Here is a 20,921-nt window from a genome sequence, read left to right on the forward strand (position 1 = left end):
CTTTTTAAGCTCCTCCACGCAGCGCCTGAGAAACTCCTGCTGGTCCGGCCCCCATGCTGCTCGATCTCTGCCCTCCGCCATCTTGTTTTCTCCCCCTCGTTTCTGCCGCTGCTCCAAAGCCTCTTTTTCCGCCGCTCCACTTCTAGTCCCCTCCATACACGACGGAAGGGGGACCTTGTTTCATCTTCCCACATGGGATTTGGTCAAAAATATTTCCGTTGGGGCTCCTCCGGAGAGCCCAAAAGTCCGTTCTAGCGGGAGCTGCCGAAATGGGCGGCTTAGCTCCGCATCGCCGCAACCGGAAGTGCCACTAAATATATCTGATAGCATACTGGTGTAGATAAGACACTGTGTAGGTTGAGGTTATTTGTGGCAGAGATCCAACTCCTGCCTGACATAGCACAAAGCGCAAGTCTCAAATCTGATGGTGGCCCATTGTATGGCATTGGTTCCGTATCACTTGCATAAGTCATGGGTGATTGATGCAAGCAGAGCCTCCAGTAAAAAATAGGCAAAGTTTCAATGTTTGGGTGGGTAAATAAATATCTGTTGCACGAAAAAAGGGGGCAATGTCGTTATGGATGAATGTTGAGTATTGCAAAACCTCAGATTTATGAAGCAACCTTCGGAGGAAGGAACAGAATGGGGAAGGAGACAACTCTTTCCATACTCCTACTGTACCCTGCAGTTTTGGGAGGCAATAGGTCCAAAGACCTATTGGGCAGTACCGTGACCAGCACGGTAGCATGGTGGTTAGCACAATTGCTTCACAGCTCCAGGGTCCCAGGTTCGATTCCCGGCTTGGGTCACTGTCTGTGCGGAGTCTGCACGTTCTCCCCATGTGTGCGTGGGTTTCCTCCGGGTGCTCTGGCTTCCTCCCACAGTCCAAAGATGTGCAGGTTAGGTGGATTGGCCATGCTAAAATTGCCCTTAGTGTCCAAAATTGCCCTTAGTGTTGAGTGGGGTGACTGGGTTATAGGGATAGGGTGGAGGTGTGGGCTTGGGTAGGGTGCTCTTTCAAAGAGCCGGTGCAGACTCGATGGGCCGAATGGCCTCCTTCTGCACTGTAAATTCTATGATTCTACGAAGAGACCGGATCTAAACAGAATATAGTCATTTGTTACAAAGGAAGGACTGAAAGCGATTGGTTGTCTCCGAGGACAGCTGAATGCAAAATCTTATCAGGTGTGCAAAACAAAAGGTTACATTAATAAACGTGAGTTGCTAAATGATGTGAATGACAAAATAACAATGAAGGTTACAATGTCAGATCTTGCTCTATATACAAAGTAGGGCAAATAATAGACCAGAGAGCACTTGGGCAATAATGAGCAAATGTAACAAAAACAGGGAATGCTGGAAAAACTCGACAGGTCTGGCAGCATCTGTGGGGAGAGAAATGTTTCAAGTACGTATGAATTTTTCAGAGCTCAATTCACACTGGAGCATTACAGCAGGCCAATGGCAGCAGTGTGAGCATGAGCCAAGATGGTGAATTGAAATGGCACGCAACAGAAAGTTTGGGGGCCATGCTTGCGGACGGAGTAAAGGTGTTCTTCAAAGCAGTCACCTAGTCTGCTTTTAGTCTCCCCAATGTAGAGAGGCCACCACATTGTGAGGAGCAAATACAGTAGACTAAATTGAAAGAGGTGCAAGTGAGACGCTGCTTCACCTGGAAGGAGTGCTTGGAGCTGTGAGGAGGAAGGGGGGTAAAGGAACAGGTGTTACACCTCCTGCGATTGCACGGGAAGGTGCCTTGGGAAAGAGATGAGGTGTTAGGGATGATGGAGGAGTGGACCAGGATGTTATTGAAGGATCGGTCCCACATGGAATGCTGACAGGGAAGGTAAGGGGAAGATGTGTTTGGTGGTGGCATTGTGCTGGAGTTGGCAGAAATATTGGAGGATGATCCTTCAAAAAGGAAGGCTGGTGGGGTGAAAAGTGAGGACAAGGGGGCCCCTATCATAGTTCTGGGAGCGGGTGCTAAGGGTTAGGACAGAGGTGTAGGAAATGGGTCAAGCAGAGTTGAAGGTGCTGTCAACCATGGGGTGGGGGATTATGTATAGGGGGGGGAGGGGGGTACGGGGGTTGTTTTAATTTGTTCTGTATTTAATTTTATTGGGTTTCTTTTCCATTCTGTTGTTGATACTTTGAGAAAACCCGAATAAAAATTATTTAAAAAAAACAAAAAACCATGAGGTGGGGGAATCACCAGATGTAAATCAATTTCACGTGCTGGAGTGGTAAGTTGGTGCAAAATTAGATCAATAGAAGGTATTTGAATATAAGAGGGCTAAGTTACAGGTTTATGTGCCCTGGCCAAGAAAAAAAAAACATTTAAAAAAAAAAGAGGCATATGGGGGATGGTGGAGATTATATGAACAGTCTTAAGAGAGATAGAAAAGAATCAAAATGTGAGATTAGGCTGGTGACATATTTCAGGATTTTTTGATGCCATCAGTAATATCACTGATTTCCACTTCAAAAACACCACCCAACTACATCCCTATCTCAGTTTCTCTGTAGCTGAAACCCTCATTTATACCTTAGAACATAGAACAGCACAGTACAGGCCCTTCAGCCCACGATGTTGTGCCGACCATTTATCCTAATCTAAGATCAACCTAACCGACACCCCTTCAATTTACTGCTGTCCGTGTGTCTGTCTAAGAGTCGCTTAAATGTCCCTAATGACTCTGACTCCACCACCTCTGCTGGCAGTGCATTCCACGCACCCACCACTCTCTGTGTAAAGAACCTACCTCTGACATCTCCCCCATACCTTCCTCCAATCACCTTAAAATGATGTCCCCTCGTGACAGCCATTTCCACCCTGGGGAAAAGTCTCTGGCGCTATCTCTAGATTTGACTATTTCAACACAATCCTGGCTGGTCTCCCATCTTGCACAGAAAGGTGTTTTAAAAAAGTTATATTTAAGTGGTGGGATTCTAAAGCAGAGTATATTGACAGAATGTTTTAAAAAAACAACAAAGTGAAAGGTGATGGAAACATTAATGTAGTAGGCATCGAAAATGTTTTTTCCAAAGGCTGAAACAATAAACAATTAATTAGTATGTCTCAGTAATCAGCAAGTACCTCATGCCCATTGTGTTGGGAGGTCACCTGTTCCAGCCAGTTGGAAAGGGTTGTCTGGCATTGGGCCTTCCCTCTAGAGGCAAAGAAAGGGTGGGAATAGGATAGAAAATCTCTCTGACAGTAAGGGACTTTGAAAGAAAGTGGCAGGGCAAGCATCCTTCAGACTCAGAAGGTTAAATGCAGGTAAAGGAGTTCCAGGTTGTTTTGTCTTTCTTCCTGCTCCCACACAGTTACCTTGGGTTCCGCCCAAAGTTCTCTCCTTGGCCCTGTTCCTATTTCTCATCGACATGCTGTCCCTCAGGCAACATCACCCGATAGCCCAGCATTAGTTTTCACGTGTTATGCTGACAACACCTGGCTCTACCACACCACCATCTCTTTGGACTCCCGCTAAATTATCAGGCGACTTATCTGACAACCAATACTGGATGAGCAGAAATTTCCGCAGCTGAAATATTTGGAGACTGAAGCCATTGTTTCCAATCCCAGCTCCAAACTCAATTCCCTACTAACCGCCTCCATCCCTCTCCCTGGCAACAGTCTGAGACCAAACCAGTTTGTTTACAACCATGGTGTCATATTTAGCCCCGAGAAGAGCTTAAGAATCATAGAAATCCTACAGTGCAGAAGGAGGCCATTCGGCCCATCAAGTCTGCACCGACCCTCTGAAAGACCACCCTACTAGGCCCACTCCCCTGCCCTATCCCCGTAACCCCTCCTAACCTACACATCTTTGGACACTAATGGCCAATCCACCTAACCTGACCATCTTTGGACTTTGACCATTTATTTATGCCATCACTAAGATCACTGATTTCCACTTGTGTAACATTCCCAAACTTCATCTCTATCTCAGTTTTTCTGCAGCTGAAACTCTGATTTATGCCTTTGCTACCTCTAAACTTGACTATTTCAGCACAATCCTGGTTGGTCTCTGCCCTACATAAACTTGAGGTCATCCAAACTCTGCCACTGTGAAGGAGAGTGGCAAATTGTAACCAGCACTGGATACGACACGGGACACAAAGGAGTTTTCTGCGATGGAAAACTGTAACCAATAGCTTTGACAAAGGCTCATCTGGACTCGGAACGTTAGCTCTTTTCTCTCCCTACAGATGCTGCTAGACCTGCTGAGATTTTCGAGCATTTTCTCTTCGGTTTCAGATTCCAGCATCCGCAGTAATTTGCTTTTATCCAGTGTAACCAATGGGATTCTGAAGTACTTGGTCCTTTGCTTTTGGCAATTTAACTTGCACCAAATCCTGTTTACCAACCACCCCTGTGTTTGAGGACTTACACTAACTCCTAGTCAAGCAATGTTTGATTTTAAAATTTTCATCTTTGTTTTCAAATCCTGAAATGGTCTCACTCCTTCCGATCTCTGTGATCTCTTCCAGTCCCACGACCCTCAGATGCCTGTGCCCATTTAACTTTGGCTTCTTGAGCAGCCCCAATTTTAATCACTCCACTACTGGCAGCCACACCCTTCTGTTGCCGAGGCCCTGCATTCTGGAATTCCCTCTCTACGCCTCTCAGCTTCACTACCTCGCCTTCCTCCTTTAAGACACTCCTTAAAACCTCTTTGAACAAGCTATTCGCCATCTGACCTTTTATCACCTTATGTGGCTCGGTGTCCAATTTTGTTTTAGAATGCTCCTATCGAGGTGCTGAATCAATATAAATTATTGTTTCAGTCAAGGGCGACAATATATTAATGTGTGGAAGCACAACATACTAATTATTTTGTATTATGTGAAGACAAGCTGTACTGATTGAACTGAGACTAATCATAAACTATTGCTTTATTTACTTGAAATTAAACAGCTTAAATGATCTTAATGTGGCATCATCTTAGAAATTGCTTTCTCAGTTCATGGTTGGAATGATTGGAGGCATGCATGTTGGGTGTATGTGAACAACATGAATATTCAGCTTAAATTACAAAGGGGATATTACTTTACACCCTAGTTATTGCTACACAATGTCCCTACATGTAAGACTACTCATAGGATCATAGAAACAGGAGTAGGCATACAAGTTAATTTTGTTGTTGTTCTAAGGCTCTCTGGCAATTCAATGAATTGTTGTAGGTTGTTGTTGTAAGTCCCTCTGGCAATTCAATGAAATCATGGCTCCTGAAAAATGTGACTCTAATTTATAGGTTGTGTCCCCTCCCCTCAGATTCCCCAACCAGTGAAAATAGTTTCTCTGTATTTACACTTTCAGTATCTTGAAAACTTCAATAAAATCAGCCTTTATCTTCTAAAGTCCAGAGTATGCAACCTTAATTAGTTTAATATATCTTCCTAGGCCACACCATAGGTGGGATCGGAGGTGATTGGGTTCTAAATATAGCATTACTGCCTGCACGCCAGTTCCCCAACTCCATCCCACCCCATTTTTGGGTCATTCTGCTCCTGGCCAAAGAAGTAAAGCCTTTGAAGTTCAGGAGGGTGGCAAATTGGATGCAAAATTGGCATACCAGCACAAAGCAAAGCCACACCTGGAGTATTGTGTGCAGTTATGGTGTCCTTATCTGAGGAAGGATGTTCTTGGTATGGAGGGAGTGCAGCCAAGGTTTACCAGGCTGATTCCTGGGAAGGCAGGAATGTCATATGAGGAGAGACTAAACGGTTAGGATTATATTCATTGGAGTTCAGAAGAGTGAGAGGAGATCTCATAGAAACTTTTAAATTCCAACAGGATTAAGACAGGGTAAATTCAGAAAGAATGTTCCCAATGGTGGGGAAGTCCAGAAGTAGGGGTCATAGTTTGAGGATAAGGGGAACCTTTTAGGACTGAGGTGAGGAGATATTTCTTCACCCAGAAAATGGTGAATCTGTGGAATTCGCTACCACAGAATGTGGATAAGGCCAAAACGTTGTGTAATTTCAAGAAGGAATCAGATATAGCTCTTGGGGCTAAAGGGATCAAGGGATATGTGGGTAGGTGGGATCAGGGGATTGAACTTGATGATGAGTCATGACCATAATGAATGACGGAGCAGACTCGAAGGGTCGAAGGGCCTCCTCCTGCTTCTGTTTTCTAAGTTTCTATGGATTTTTGTGACTAAAATTCTATTACCAATGGGCTTCCACAGTACCTGATCCCTTGCTTTTTGTAATTTATATAAATAATTTATATTCAAATGTAGAGGGCATTATAAAGTTGTTTGCAGTTGATAAAAAATTTGGTGGTATGGTTGACAGTGAGGAGAAAAACTTTAGGTTGTAGGAAGATCTCGGTGATCTGGACAATTAGCAGAAAATTGGAGAATGGGATTCAATGCAGAGAATTGTGAAGTAATGCATTTTGGAGGGGTAACAAGACAAATTAATGCACAATAAATGGGAGGATAAATAGTACTATGGAGGGTCAGAGGGACCTTGGAAGGCATGCCACAGATCCCTAAAGGGAGCTGCACAGGTATACGTAGTTTTAAAAATTAATTTACGGGATGTGGGGATCGCTGGCTCGGCCAGCATTTATTGCCTATCTCTAGTTGCCCTTCAGAAAGTGGTGGTAAGCTGCCTTGTTGATCCACTGCAGTCAGGAGGCGTAGGAACACCCACTGTGCTGTTAGGGAGGGAGTTCCAGGATTCTGACCCAGCGACAGTAAAGGAACAGCAATATATTTCCAAGTCAGGGTGGTGAGTGATTTGGAGGGGAACCAGGTGGTGGGGTTTCCAGATATCTGTTACCCTTGTCCTTCTCAATAGTAGCGGTCATGGGTTTGAAAGGTTCTGCTGAAAGAGTCTTGGTGAGTTCCTTGTAGATGGTACACACGGCTGCCACAGTTCGTTGGTGGAGGAGGGATTTAATGTTTGTGGAGTGGTAGAAATCAAGCAGACTGCTTTGTCCTGGACGGTGTCGAGCTTCTTGAGTGTTGTTGGAGCTGCACTCATCCAGGCAAGTGGAGGGTATTTCATTACACTCCTGATCTCTACTTTGTAGATAGTGGATAGGCTTTGGGGAGTCAGGAGGTGAGTCACTTGCCCCAGGATTCCTAGCCTCTGACCTGCTCTGGTGGTCAAAGTATTTATATGGCTAGTCCAGTTCAGTTTCTGGTCAATGGTAACCCCCAGGATGTTGATTGTGGGGAGGTCAGCGATGGCAATGCCATTGAATGTCAAGGGGCGATGGTTAGATCCTCTCTAGTAGGAGATGGTCATTGCCTGGCGCTTGTGTGGCACAAATGTTACTTGCCACTTGTCAGCCCAAACCTGGATATTGTCCAGGTCTTGCTGCATTTGGGCATGAACTGCCTCAGTATCTGAGGAGTTGCGAATGGTGTTGAACATTGTGCAGTCATCAGTGAACATCCCCACTTCTGACCTTATGATGGAAGGAAAGTCGTTGACGCAGAAGCTGACGATGGTTGGGCCTCCTGCAATGATGCCCTGGAGCTGAGATGATTGCAACCACTACAACCATTTTCATTTGTGCTAGGTATGATTCCAAAGAAGGCATATGGGATATTAACCTTTATGAGCTGAGACATTGGATTTGAGGACAAGGAAGGTTATGCTGCAACTGTACAAAACACTAAAATGGCCACAGCTAGAGTACTGCGTACAGTTCTGGTCACCAATTACAGGAAATATGTGATTGCACTGGATACTGGTTTAGCACAGGGGCTGGTTTAGCACAGTGGGCTAAACAGCTGGCTTGTAATGCAGAACAAGGCCAGCAGTGCATGTTCAATTCCCGCACCGGCCTCCCCGAACAGGCGCCGGAATGTGGCGACGAGGGACTTTTCACAGTAACTTCATTGAAACCTACTTGTGACAATAAGCGATTATTATTATATTATACAGTGCAGAGGAGATTCATGAGGATGTTGGCAGAAGTCCAAAAACGCAAGTTTTGAGGAAAGATTGGATAGGCTGGGATTGATTTCCTTGGAACAGAGGAAGTTGAGGGATGACTTCATTGAGGTGTATAAACATATGAGGTCTCTAGTTTGAGTAAACAGGAATGACCTATTTACCTCATCAGAGGAGTCAAGAACTAGACAGTGCAGATTTGAAGTAATTTAAAGAAAACATTTTTTCACACAGTGGGGTTAGGGACCGAGATCTCATTGCCGATAGGCAGAAACTCTCACCACATTTAAAAAGTACAGTACTGGGATGTTTACTTGAAGAGCCATGCCCTGCAGGCCGTGTGCAGAAAGATCGGATCAGCTGAAAAGCTCTTTGTCAACTGGCACAGCATGATGGGCTAAAAGGCCTTCTTCTATAATTTAATAATTGAACGCAATATAGTCTAATATAACCTAATATGGTCTGCCCCTTTCTGGTTCTTGGACATAGAGTTGCAGAAAACTGCCCTTAGCACACAAGAAATTACTGTCTTTCTGGCATGAGTTGCGGATGATACTATGTATGGAGGAGTTGCGGATAGTGATGAAGATTGTCAGAGAACATAACAGGATATAGATAGGCTGCAAAATTGGGCGGAAAAATGGCAGATGGAATTTAACCCAGACAAATGTGAAGTGATGCATTTTGGTAGATCCAATTCAGGTGGAAGCTATAAAATAAATGGCAGAACTATCAGGAGCATAGAGACACAGAGAGATCTGGACGTGCAGGTTCACAGTTCCTTAAAAGTAGCAGCGCAGGTGGAAATGGTGGTAAAGAAAGCATCTGGCATGCTTGCCTTCATCAGACGGGGCATTGAGTATTATAGTTCGCAAATGATGGTACAGTTATATAGGACGTTGGTCAGGCCATATTTGGAATACTGTGTCCAGTTCTGGTCACCACACTACCAGAAGGACATGGGGGCTTTGGAGAAAGGACAGAAAAAATTTACCAGGATGTTGCCTGGTATGGAGGGTATTAGCTATGAGGAGAGATTGAATAAACTGGGATTGTTCTCCCCAGAGAGATGGAGGCTGAGGGGCAACCTGATAGAAGTTTATAAAATTATTAGGGGTATAGATAAGGTGAACAGTTGGAGACTTTTTCCCAGGGTGGAAATGACAATTACAAGGGGGCACAAGTTCAAGGTGAGGGGGGATAGGTTCAGTGGAGGTGTGCGGGGGAAGTATTTTTACACAGAGGGTGGTGGTGGCCTGGAATGCACTGCCAAGTGAGGTGGTTGAGGAAAATATGTTAGCGACCTTTAAGACTTATCTAGATAGACACATGAACAGACGGGGTACAGAAGGATACCTAGGTAGGATACATGATCGGCGCAGGCTTGGAGGACCGAAGGGCCTGTTCCTGTGCTGTATTGTTCTTTCAGTTCATCTGTGTGTTACATTACTTTTCAGGATAGAGAGAATAGACAGGGTGGAGAATTAATTTCTTGCGGTTGGCGTCTCTGACAGTGTAGCCATCCCTGTGGCACTGAAGTGTCAAGACACCAGAGTCAGGGTGTGTGCGCATGCGTGGCTCCTGACTCGCAAAGGAATGTTGTATTCTGTAACAGATCTATAGATTTGTTTAGTAATGGATTTACGTCCCACTCAAAGACCAATTCTCTACACTGGCATATGTCTGATTCTATGAAGAAAACAATGTTTTGTGCTCATCACTGGAAGAGGCAGGTAAGTGACTTACTGAGACCAATTAAAACTCAAAAGACATTTTCGTAGACAAAAATAACTGAAGATATTAACAGCTGGAAAGGGTTTCCAAAAATGTGGTTGAAGCTTGGATGCTGGATTCATTTAAAAAGATCCAAATACTGTAATGGGAAGATGATAGGGTTAGAAGTTTAGAAAGATGAGATCAAATCTAGTGAGACACACCACAGGCTTTTTACCCACCAAGTGGTCGGGGAAGCTAAAAACTGTAGAATCCTGGAAACCATAGCACAGAGGGAGGCTCATTGTGTCTGTACTGGTGGCTATCTTTCAACTCTCACGAATGCCATTTCCCTCCCTGCATCATTTTATCTTTCTTTACAAACAGCGATTCAATTTGTTTTAAATGTGTTATAGTCACCGCCTTAATAACCGCTTATGGCCAAACATCTCATGTCCCAACAGCACATTGAGAAAATAAATTTAGTTTAATGTTCCCATTTGCTCTTTTAATAATAATCCTCAGTCTATTTTCATCACCAATTCATCAAGCAGTGGGATCAATCTTTCACCGTTCACAGAATCATAAGAATTTATAGCACAGAAGGAAGCCATTTGGCCCATCGTATCCATGCTGACTGACAAGTAGCCATCCAGCCTAGCCCCTCTTAGTCCCTAACCTTTTAGGTTATGGCATTTCAAGTACATGTCCCAATACTTTTTTCAATGTATTCAGGGTTTCTGCTTTTTCTATACTTCATGCAGTGAGTTCCAGATTCCCACCATCTTCTGAGTGAAGAAATTCCCCTTAAATCCCCTCTAAACCTCCTACCTCTTGTTAAAATCTATGTCGGCAGGTTATGGGCTCCTAAAGGGCAACAGGACCTTCCTTCCTATCCACTCAGGTTGAATACAGTAGAGGAGATGGAAAGCATCCAACTAGAATAATAATGCAGTGCACAGACCTTAATACGACTTTAAACTGTTGTTGGGTGAAGTGTTTATCTGCATGTCGAAGTTGAAAAGCCAATGAGGAATGATCACAGGCGTAAAAATTCACTCTGCAATTTCATCCCTCTTAAATAAACATTCCTCTCCAAACTGCACTGACTCCAAACTAATCATCCAGGCCAGAAATGCTCATGTGAGGAAGACTAACAATGATTTTAGGACATTAGGGAGTGCTATAGCAGCCTGTTCAAATGCTTTTCTTATGCTGGCCTAGGAGGACCCCTCTGTGCTGAATACAGTTGTTGGCGCTCCTGTCAATGGTGGGAATGTGGGGAACACTTAGGGGAAAACCAGGGGCTGGTTTAGCACAGTGGGCCAAACAGCTGGCTTGTAATGCAGAACAAGGCCAGCAGTGCGGGTTCAATTCCCGTACCAGCCTTCCCGAACAGGCGGCGGAATGTGGCGACTAGGGGCTTTCCACAGTAACTTCATTGAAGCCTACTTGTGACAATAAGCAATTATTATTGTTATGTCATGGGAAGGCGGGGGCAGTGGGGGATCCAAAGTTGATGGTCCTTTTCTACGACAAAAGTATCAATACACTTAGCAAAAAAATGTGAAACCAATTTCAATGATGAACAGTTCAGTAACAAGTACTGAAATGCAGCTTACTGCAAAAACACCAGGGGTGGGATTCTCTGAAAATGGGGCCATGTCTTCATGCTGGCGGGAAAGCCGGTGCCAACGGCTCTGGCATCAAAGGCCCTCCAAGGTGAGGAATTCCCACCTTTCCAGGGGGCTAGGTTGCCGCCGGAGTCGTCCCTGCTGCTCCAGCCGGCGGCGAAGGGCTGTGTGAGTTTGCGCATGCGCGGAACGGCCGGCGTGATCACGCGCATGTGCAGACTGGCCGGCGTATTTCCGCGCATGCCAGGGGATTCTCTTTTCCGTGCCGTCCCCGGACAACATGGCGGAGCCCTACAGAGGCCCGGTGCGGAGGAAAGAAGTCCCCCCACGGAACAAGCCGACCCGCAGATCGGTAGATCCTGATCGCGGTCCAGGCCACCGTGGGGCCCCCCCCGGGGTCGGATCCTCCCACGCCTCCCCGAGGACCGCCCCCGCACACTCATCTGCTAGGAGGTTCGCCGTGCGTGAGATTAGTAATTAACGATGGCGGCACTGGCAAAAACTGGATGACCGCTCGGCCCATCAGGGCCCGGACTGTCAACGGCCCCCGACCGGCGTGGTGGGAATCCCGCCGCCACCCGAAAAACGACAGCGGAGAATAGGGCAGCCGGCGTCGGGGCGGGATTCGCGCCTCCCCCCAGGGATTCTCCGACCCGGCAGGGTTGTAGGAGAATCCCGGCCCAGGTTTTACAATACAATTACTTAGTCTTATTTATTTGCAAAGTTCACTCAAGGTTTTCACATATCTTTCTCATTAGGTGAAAGAAAGTATAATCGCGGACTTCTGGGTACGGCTATGCAGAGCTAGGTCGCATGTTCAGTAGCTCCCGCTTGGAACGGACTTTTGGGCTCTTTACAGGGCCCCCACGGCATTTGTTTGACATTTCCCGGTGTGGGAAGACGACTGCAACATTCCCCCGACAGTGTCCCCCAGGAATGGTATGTCTCTTGGTTACCAGACCCGGCAGAAACAGTAAAAGATTTGGCTGTAACTGCAGGATAAACAGAGCCTCTTCCAGTATGCAGGCAGGGGAAGGGCAAGCTTAAAGCTGCAAGCTGACTTGAGGGCCTTTATTAAAGGTGAATTCTAGCAGCAGAGGGAACAACTGTGAAAAGATCTACCAAGGCCACTGAAGAAGCGGGGACGAGGCTTCCGGTGGCGGCCATGGAGGAGTAGGTCGCGCATTCGGCAGCTCCCGTCTGGAACGGACTCTCAGACCTTTTTCAGGAGTTTCCACAGACTTTATGGGGCAGATTGGTGAGGCGAACACTGCCAAAAGGATTCACTCTCTAGACTTCCGGTTGCGGCTATGCGGAGCTAAGTCGCACATTCGGCGGCTCCCGCAAAACGGACTTTTGGGCTCTTTTCAGGGCCCCCAAGGGCACTTTTTCGACATTTCCCGGTGTGGGAAGGAGTTAATAAGAGCTCCCCGTCAGTATATGGCTTTAACTAGGAACGGGGCGACAAAAAAGGTGGTGGTGGACCAGAAGAAGGGAGGGAAGAAGGACAAAATGGCGGCGGGCGGAGACCAGGCAGCGGGCGGAGGAGCAACAGGAGGGTATCCAGCGCTGCCTCAGAGAGATTAAAACGGACCTGCTGGAGCCGATGAAGGCTTCTATTGATAAGCTGCTGGAGACACAGACGGCCCAGGGGGTGGCGATCTGAGAGGCTCGACAAAAGATCTCTGACAATGAGGACGAGATCTTAGGCCTGGCGGTAAAGGTGGAGGCGCACGAGGCGCTCCACAAGAAATGGCAAGAGCGGTTAGAGGAGATGGAGAATCGGTCGAGGTGGAAGAATCTGCGGCTTCTGGGCCTCCCGGAGGGGCTGGACGTGGGGGCCTATGTGGTCACCATGTTGAACTCGCTGATGGGAGCGGGGTCCTTCCAGGGGCCCCTGGAGCTGGAAGGGGCCCATAGAGTGTTGGCGAGGAGGCCCAAGGCTAACGAGCCTCCGCGGGCGGTGCTGGTGCGGTTCCATCGGTTCGTGATCGGGAGTGTGTGCTCAGGTGGGCCAAGGAGGAGAGGAGCAGCAGGTGGGAGAACGCGGAGGTTCGGATATATCAGGACTGGAGTGCGGAGGTGGCGAAGAGGAGGGCCGGGTACAATCGAGCGAAGGAGGTGCTGCACAGGAAGGGGGTGAAGTTTGGCATGTTGCAGCCGGCGCGACTGTGGGTTACCTACAAGGACTGGCACCATTATTTTGAGTCTCCGGAGGGGGCGTGGGCCTTCGTTCAGGCCGAGGAGCTGGACACAGACTGAGGGTCGGGATGGGCGATTGGGGACTGCGGTGGATATGTTATGCCTATTTTTGGTTGGGGGGGGGGCCTTTGCATTGTTTTGGGTTTCTTTTTCTCTGTGTTTTTCTCTTTCGGGTTGGGGAGGGTGGATGGGGTGGGTTGGGCACGGTTTTGGTTGGTGGCGGGGCCTGGTAGATGGAGAGCGCGGGCTTTTCTCCCGCGCCGAAGACTGGGGGGGGGGGAGCGAGGATTGTTTCCCGCGCTTAGAACGGAGGGGGAGAGCCTGTGGATGGGGAGCGGGAGAGGAGGGTGTACCACACAATGGGAGGAGTCGAAGGGGAGGCGGGAGTGGCCGGGGTCAGCAGGAGTCAGCTGACTTGCGGATGTGCAATGGGGGGAGTAAACCAGATAGGATGGGTCCTAGCCCGGGGGGGGGGGGGGGGGGGTGAAGGGGCTCAAGGCGGATGTGGTTATGCTCCAGGAGACACACCTGAAGGTGGCAGACCAGGTAAGACTGAGGAAAGGATGGGTAGGTCACGTGTTTCACTCGGGGCTAGATGCCAAAAATCAAGGGGTGGCGATCTTGGTGGGAAAGAAGGTGTCATTCGAGGCGTCGAGCATTGTGGCAGATAATGGCGGTAGGTACATAATGGTAAGTGGTAAGTTGCAGGGAGAGAGGGTGGTACTGGTCAATGTTAATGCTCTGAACTGGGACGATGCGGGTTTTATGCGGCGTATGTTGGGTCGGACCCCAGACTTGGAAGTGGGGGGCCTGATAATGGGGGGAGACTTTAACACGGTGTTGGATCCGGCACTGGATCGCTCCAGGTCTAGGACGGGTAGGAAGCCGGTGGCAGCTAGAGTGCTGAGGGGGTTTATGGACCAGATGGGAGGGGTGGACCCTTGGAGATTTGCAAGGCCGGGGGCTAGGGAATTTTCATTCTTCTCACATGTCCATAAGGCTTATTCTCTAATCTACTTTTTCATTTTGAGTAGGGCGCTGATAGCGAGAGTAGAGAATACCGAGTATTCGGCAATAGCCATTTCGGACCATGCCCCGCATTGGGTGGACTTGGAGATGGGGGAGGAGAGGGACCAGCGCCCGCTGTGGCGCTTGGAGGTGGGGCTGTTGGCGGACGAGGAGGTGAGCGAGCGGGTCCGAGGAAGTATAGAGAGGTACTTGGAGACCAACGACAACGGGGAGGTCCGAGTGGGGATGGTATGGGAGGCACTGAAGGCAGTGGTGAGGGGAGAGCTGATCTCCATTAGGACCCACAAGGGGCGGAGGGAGTGGGGGGGGAGAGGGAGAGGCTGGGGGGGGAGATGGTGAGGGTAGACAGGAGGTATGCAGAAGAGCCTGAGGAAGGATTGTTGAGGAAGAGGCGCAGCCTCCAGGCCGAATTCGACCTGGTGACCACCAGGAAGGCGGAGGTGCAGTGGAGGAAAGCCCAGGGGGCAGTCTACGAGTATAGGGAAAACGCAAGCCGGATGCTGGCGCATCAGCTTCGGAAGCGGGACGCAGCTAGGGAGATCGGGGGAGTCAAGGACAGGGGAGGGTGCGTGGTGCGGAGTGGGGTTGGCATCAATGGGGTCTTCAGGGACTTCTACGAGAAATTGTAGCGATCCGAGCCCCCACGGGAGGAGGGAGGGATGGGCCGTTTCCTGGACCAATTGAGGTTTCCAAAGGTGGAAGAGGGACTGGTGGCGGGACTGGGGGCCCCGATTGGGCTGGAGGAGCTGATCAAAGGGATAGGAAGCATGCAGGCGGGGAAGGCACCGGGGCCGGACGGTTTCCCGGTCGAGTTCTATAAAAAATATATGGACCTGTTGGGCCCCGCTGTTAGTTCGGACCTTTAATGAGGCAAGGGAGGGGGGGGCTTTACCCCCGATGATGTCCCGGGCACTGATCTCCTTGGTCCTGAAGCAGGACAAGGATCCCCTGCAATGTGGGTCCTAGAGACCGATTTCCTTGCTAAATGTAGATGCCAAGATGCTGGCGAAGGTCTTAGCCATGAGGATTGAGGATTGTGTGACACAGATCATCCATGAAGACCAGACGGGGTTCGTGAAGGGGAGGCAGTTGAACGCGAATGTGTGGAGGCTTTTGAACGTTATCATGATGCCGGCGAGGGAGGGGGAGGCGGAGATAGTGGTGGCGATGGACGCTGAGAAAGCCTTCGATTGGGTAGAGTGGGGGTACCTGTGGGAGGTGTTGAAAAGGTTCGGGTTTGGGGAGGGGTTTGTCAGGTGGGTTAGGCTGTTGTATGAGGTCCCGATGGCGAGTGTGGCCACAAATAGGAGGAGGTCCGAGTACTTTCGGTTGCACCGAGGGATGAGACAGGGGTGCTCTTCGCACTGGCGATTGAACCCCTGGGTATGGCACTGAGAGAGTCGAGGAACTGGAGGGGGTTGGTGCGGGGTGGGGAGGAGCATAGGGTGTCGCTTTATGCGGACAACCTGCTGCTGTATGTGGCGGACCCGGTGGGAGGAATGCCAGAGGTAATGAGGATCCTTAGGGAATTCGGGGACTTTTCGGGATACAAGCTCAATATGGGGAAGAGCGAACTGTTCGTAGTTCAGCTAGGGGACCAGGAGAGGGGGATTGGCGAGCTCCCACTAAAAAGGGCGGAGAGGAGCTTCAGATATTTGGGGGCCCAGGTGGCCAGGAGCTGGGGGGCCCTGCATAGGCTTAACTTTACAAGGCTGGTGGAGCAAATGGAGGAGGAGTTCAAGAGGTGGGACGCGTTGCCGCTGTCCTTGGCGGGTAGGGTGCAGTCAATCAAAATGACGGTGCTCCCAAGGTTTTTGTTCCTGTTCCAGTGCCTCCCCGTGTTTATCCCGAAGGCTTTTTTCAGTCGGGTTAACAGGAGTATAATGGGGTTTGTGTGGGCGCGAGGGACTCCTAGGGTGAGAAGGGTGTTCCTGGAGCGGAGTAGAGATAGGGGGGGCTGGCGCTGCCCAACCTCTGTGGGTACTACTGGGCCGCCAATGCGACAATGGTGCGCAAGTGGGTAATGGAGGGGGAGGGGGCTGCATGGAAGAGGCTGGAGACAGCGTCCTGTGTGGGTACGAGTCTGGGGGCGCTGGCAATGGCGCCGCTGCCGTTCCCTCCAAGGAGGTATACCATGAGCCCGGTAGTGGTGGCGGCCCTCAAACTTTGGGGGCAGTGGAGGAGGCATGGGGGGAAGTTGGGGCCTTGGCGTGGACCCAATTACGGGGGAACCACCGGTTCGCCCCAGGAAGAACAGGTGGAGCGTTTTCGGGGTGGCACAGGGCAGGGATACGAAAGTTGGGGGACCTGTTTGTGGACGGGAAGTTCGCGAGCTTGGGTGAGCTGGAGGAGAAGTACGGGCTCCCCCCCCGGGAACACCTTCAGGTACTTACAGGTAAGGGCGTTTGACAGACAGCAGGTGGTGGAATTCCTGCGGCTACTGCCACACACAGTGCAGGACAGGGTGCTCTCGGGGGGGCGGGGGGGGGGGAGAGTGGGGAAGATCTCGGAAACTTACCTGGTGATGCAGGAGGAGGAGGAGGCCTCGGCGGTGGAGTTGAAAGGTAAGTGGGAGGAGGAGTTGAGAGAGGAGATCGAAGAGGGGACGTGGGCAGATGCCCTAAGGAGGGTGAATTCTCCCTCTTCATGCGCGAGGCTCAGCCTCATACAGTTTAAGGTGCTGCACAGGGCACACATGACCGGGACAAGGATGAGCTGGTTCTTTGGGGGTGAGGACAGGTGTGTTAGGTGCTCAGGGAGCCCAGAAAATCACACCCATATGTTCTGGGCATGCCCAGAGCTGGAGGAATTTTGGAAGGGCGTAGCGAGGATGGCGTCGAGGGTGGTAGGATCCAGGTTCAGACCGGGCGGGAGGCTCGCAATATTTGGGGTGGCAGAGGAGCCGGGAGTGCAGGAGGCGAAAGAGGCCGGAATTCTGGCCTTTGCGTCTCTGGTAGCCCGGCGAAGGATTCTCCTTCAGTGGAAAGATGCGAGGCCCCCAAGCGTGGAATCCTGGATCAGCGATATAGCAGGGTTCATTAAATTGGAGAGGGTGAAATTCGCAGCAGCAGCTCGGGGGTGGGGGGGGGGGGGTTTACTTTATTTTTGTTTATGTTATTTACACTGGAGGGTCTGAGGGGGTGTATACACCTGTTGTGTTAAGTCGGGGTGTTAATGTTAATTTATTATTTATGTACAGGGGGGAGGGGTTTGGGGGGTCGCTTTTTTTAGATTGTGTTTTGTACTTAACCCTGTTGGGTTCTTTTTTCTTTCTCATTTTGTTATTGATATTTTATGAAAACCTTTAATAAAAATTATTTTAAAAAAAAAGAAAGTATAATCGCAGAGTATGGAATAAGCCCTCAGTTAATGTTATGGCTGCGTTCCTGAAAACTGCAACTTTAAGTGATACAAGGAGCAGATTTTCCCATTGCAAACAACGTAACAGCTGGAGAAACTTCCTCATCAGAAAAAAACATTAAAACATTGTATGCTGGAAGTTGAAAAACCTTCCATTGCTAAAATCCTGGGCTGGATTCTTCGCATCCTGTTGCTGAAATCGCGTTCGACGACGGGGCGGCGAATCCGTTTTCGCGCACGAAATCGGGACCGGTGCTGGGTTCGCAATTCTCCAACCCCCCCAAAATAGGCATACTCGTGGAGTACGCCGTGCGGAGTATCCACCGCCTCAGGTCATTGCCTCAGGCCTGCCCTGCGATTCTCCGTCCCCGACTGGCCGAATTCCCGACGGTGTGGTTCTAACATGGTCCCACCGTCCGTGATACACGTGTGGTGGCTGTGGACTCAGTCCAGGGCTGCCACAGTTGGGGTAGGGCCGATTGGAGGGCAGGGGGGGTGCTGCATTCGAGACTGGGGGCCATGTGTGCGAGCGGTCCAGGGCAGGCAAGCAGCCGATGCGGGGCACTATCTTGGCGGTCCAGGTCCACAGGCTGAGCCAGCCATGGAGCACGGCGCAGCCATTGGAAGCTGCCGCCGTGTGCATGCGCAGACTCTGACCCAGAAGTGCGGGGGGCCATATCGGCAGCTGGAGCTGTGAGCTCCACGGCAGCTGTCTGCCAGCCCCCAGCAAAACGGGGAATCTGTGGCCTTTTGACGCCAGTTTTCCTGGTGTGAAAGACCACAGTTTTCACGATGGTGTGGGGCATAGTCCTAAAAATGGAGAATCCAGCCTCCTATATTTGTAAATGAAATTACTTTTAAAATATAATGTATTTAAAAATCTAGACTAAATATGCTCTTTCTATTTATCCCTGGCTCATTACTTATCCTTCTCCTAAGCCCCACCCACACCCCCCCTTGCCCCTACTCTTGTTCCCTGACCACCCGGCGCACTGCCTCTCCTATTCGCTGATCTTCTGGCTTTCCACCTCTCCTCCTCCCCTTCCCGCTGGCTTCCTGCTGCAACCCTGCTCTCGCTGCCTCCCTCTCCCAAACCCTCACTGTGAGCAAGGGCTTTCAGGATGTACAGCACGACACCTTCGGAGCAATAGCAGCTTTGCGTTGCAGAGTTAAACTGCAAGTTGGAGAGGTAGCAAGAGGAAGGGTCAGCGAGAGGGAGGATTGGCAAGACAGAAGAGTGGCAACAAGAGGAAAGATCGTCAGTGACTGGGAAGGTCGGCAAAGACTGGAGGGTCGGTGAGAGCGAAGGTCAGCAGTGGCTGGGAGCAGGAGAGGATGCTTCAAAATGGCACCACTCAGGTCACATGACCCTTTATCAGATCTGATGCAAAATGAAGTTGAAGCAAAAGTCCAAAAGTTAAATATGAATATCAGCCCTACAAACTGAGCGATATAAGCAGAATGACTTGGAGCAGTGACTTACTGTACATAATGGACTATTGGGGCTTGAATCAGAGAGGTCACAAACATATTAGTTGTCATTCGACTGGCTGCTCTTCCATTAGTGTTGTGTGATGCAGTCTTTGCCAGGATGGTTACCTACATTGTCCTATCTCACTTCTGCTTCGGCGACTTTTCGCATCGTTTGAATGTCCACCTCAATATGACTATGGGCTGAATCTTCCAAGAAGTGGCTATCAGCATTGGATTGCTCTTCCACCCCTTTATTTCCCCAAGATGGAGCCCGGGATTTCAGGCCTGGACATCTGAACCAGGACTCTTCTAAATGTGCAGTGTAAATGTTCTGGGAGTCCTTCCTCATAATGCAAGATTGTCGGGGGAAGCCAAGCTAGGTCAGGGGGTAGTTGGGGGTTCAGGGAGTAATCGGGAGGATCAGGAGGGATAGTTGGGTTCGGTGAGTCAGTAGGAGGGTAGTCAAGTGCTCAGGGAATGTAGTAGGGTGGGAGTGTAGTTGGGTGATTAGAAGGGCTGGTCGGTGTGTAGTTAGAGGTCAGGGTGGGGTGGTCAAAGAGTAGAAAACATCTCTGCCAGAGACAGCTACAAGTCCTGGAATTAAATCTATCACTGAACAATAGAGATGTGGAGCCTCCCGCAGCTGCTGCCGAAATGGCTGCTGTTCGGAGAGCCCACACATTTATACTCCGCCTACTGGGCAGAGCCAGCAGGCAGGGATCTGCCCCCGTACCTGTAGTACAGGGGCCTTACCGTAATACCCTCGTATGCAGTATACACAATACAACAGTGGTGACTACCACATTCACCCCTTACAAAAAGAGTCCAGCGGGGGTGGTGGAAAACTATTTACAAACAGCTTGTTTAAAATTTAAGAAAGAGGTTACAAATTTAGACGATCGGGCGCCTTGATCCGTCGTTGCGAGCGCCGCAGTTATGGTGGCCATTCAGGCGTCGGTTCAGGTGTCGGTGACTCCGGGACCGTGTCAACCTAATCTTCATCCCCGGATGGGACCAAGGGGAGGACGGATCGTCCTGGAGCGGGGGCTGTATTGGGGAGCGCCGGGGGGGAGGGAGGGTGGCGCCAACTGGTGCCAGATTCCTGAGGGAGACTGTGTCTTGACGGCCACCGGGGTACGCTACGTAGGCGTACTGCGGGTTTGCATGGAGTAGCTGTACCCTCTCAACCAACGGGTCCGCCTTGTGGAGCCGCACGTGCTTACGGAGAACGGGTCCTGGAGCTGCCAGCCATATTGGGAGTGAAACCCCGGAGTTGGACTTCTTAGGGAAGGCAAGGAGACGTTCATGGGGGGTTTCATTAGACGCAGTGCAAAGCAGCGACCGAATGGAGTGAACGGTGTCGGGGAGCCCCTCCTGCCAGCGGGAGGCCGGGAGATTTCTGGACCGGCGGGCCAGCTGGACGGCCTTCCAGACAGTCCCATTCTCCTGCTCCACCTGTCCGTTTCCCTGGGGGTTGTAGCTGGTCGTCCTGCTCGAGCAATGCCCCTGTTGAGCAGGTACTGGCGCAGCTCATCGCTCATAAATGAGGATCCCCGGTCGCTGTGGACGTAGGCGGGGAAACCGAAC

At 49.9% G+C, this 20,921-nt stretch overlaps 1 protein-coding gene across 2 annotated transcripts in view; it reads right to left on the reverse strand.

Annotated features, from left to right (window-relative positions):
- micu2 (mitochondrial calcium uptake 2) overlaps nucleotides 1-20,921 on the reverse strand; it is a 736,923-nt gene that overhangs the window by 233,322 nt on the left and 482,680 nt on the right. The window lies entirely within an intron of this gene.

The sequence above is a fragment of the Scyliorhinus torazame genome, chromosome 15, assembly GCF_047496885.1.
Source record: "Scyliorhinus torazame isolate Kashiwa2021f chromosome 15, sScyTor2.1, whole genome shotgun sequence".
In the NCBI taxonomy this organism is placed as follows: Eukaryota; Metazoa; Chordata; class Chondrichthyes; order Carcharhiniformes; family Scyliorhinidae; genus Scyliorhinus; species Scyliorhinus torazame.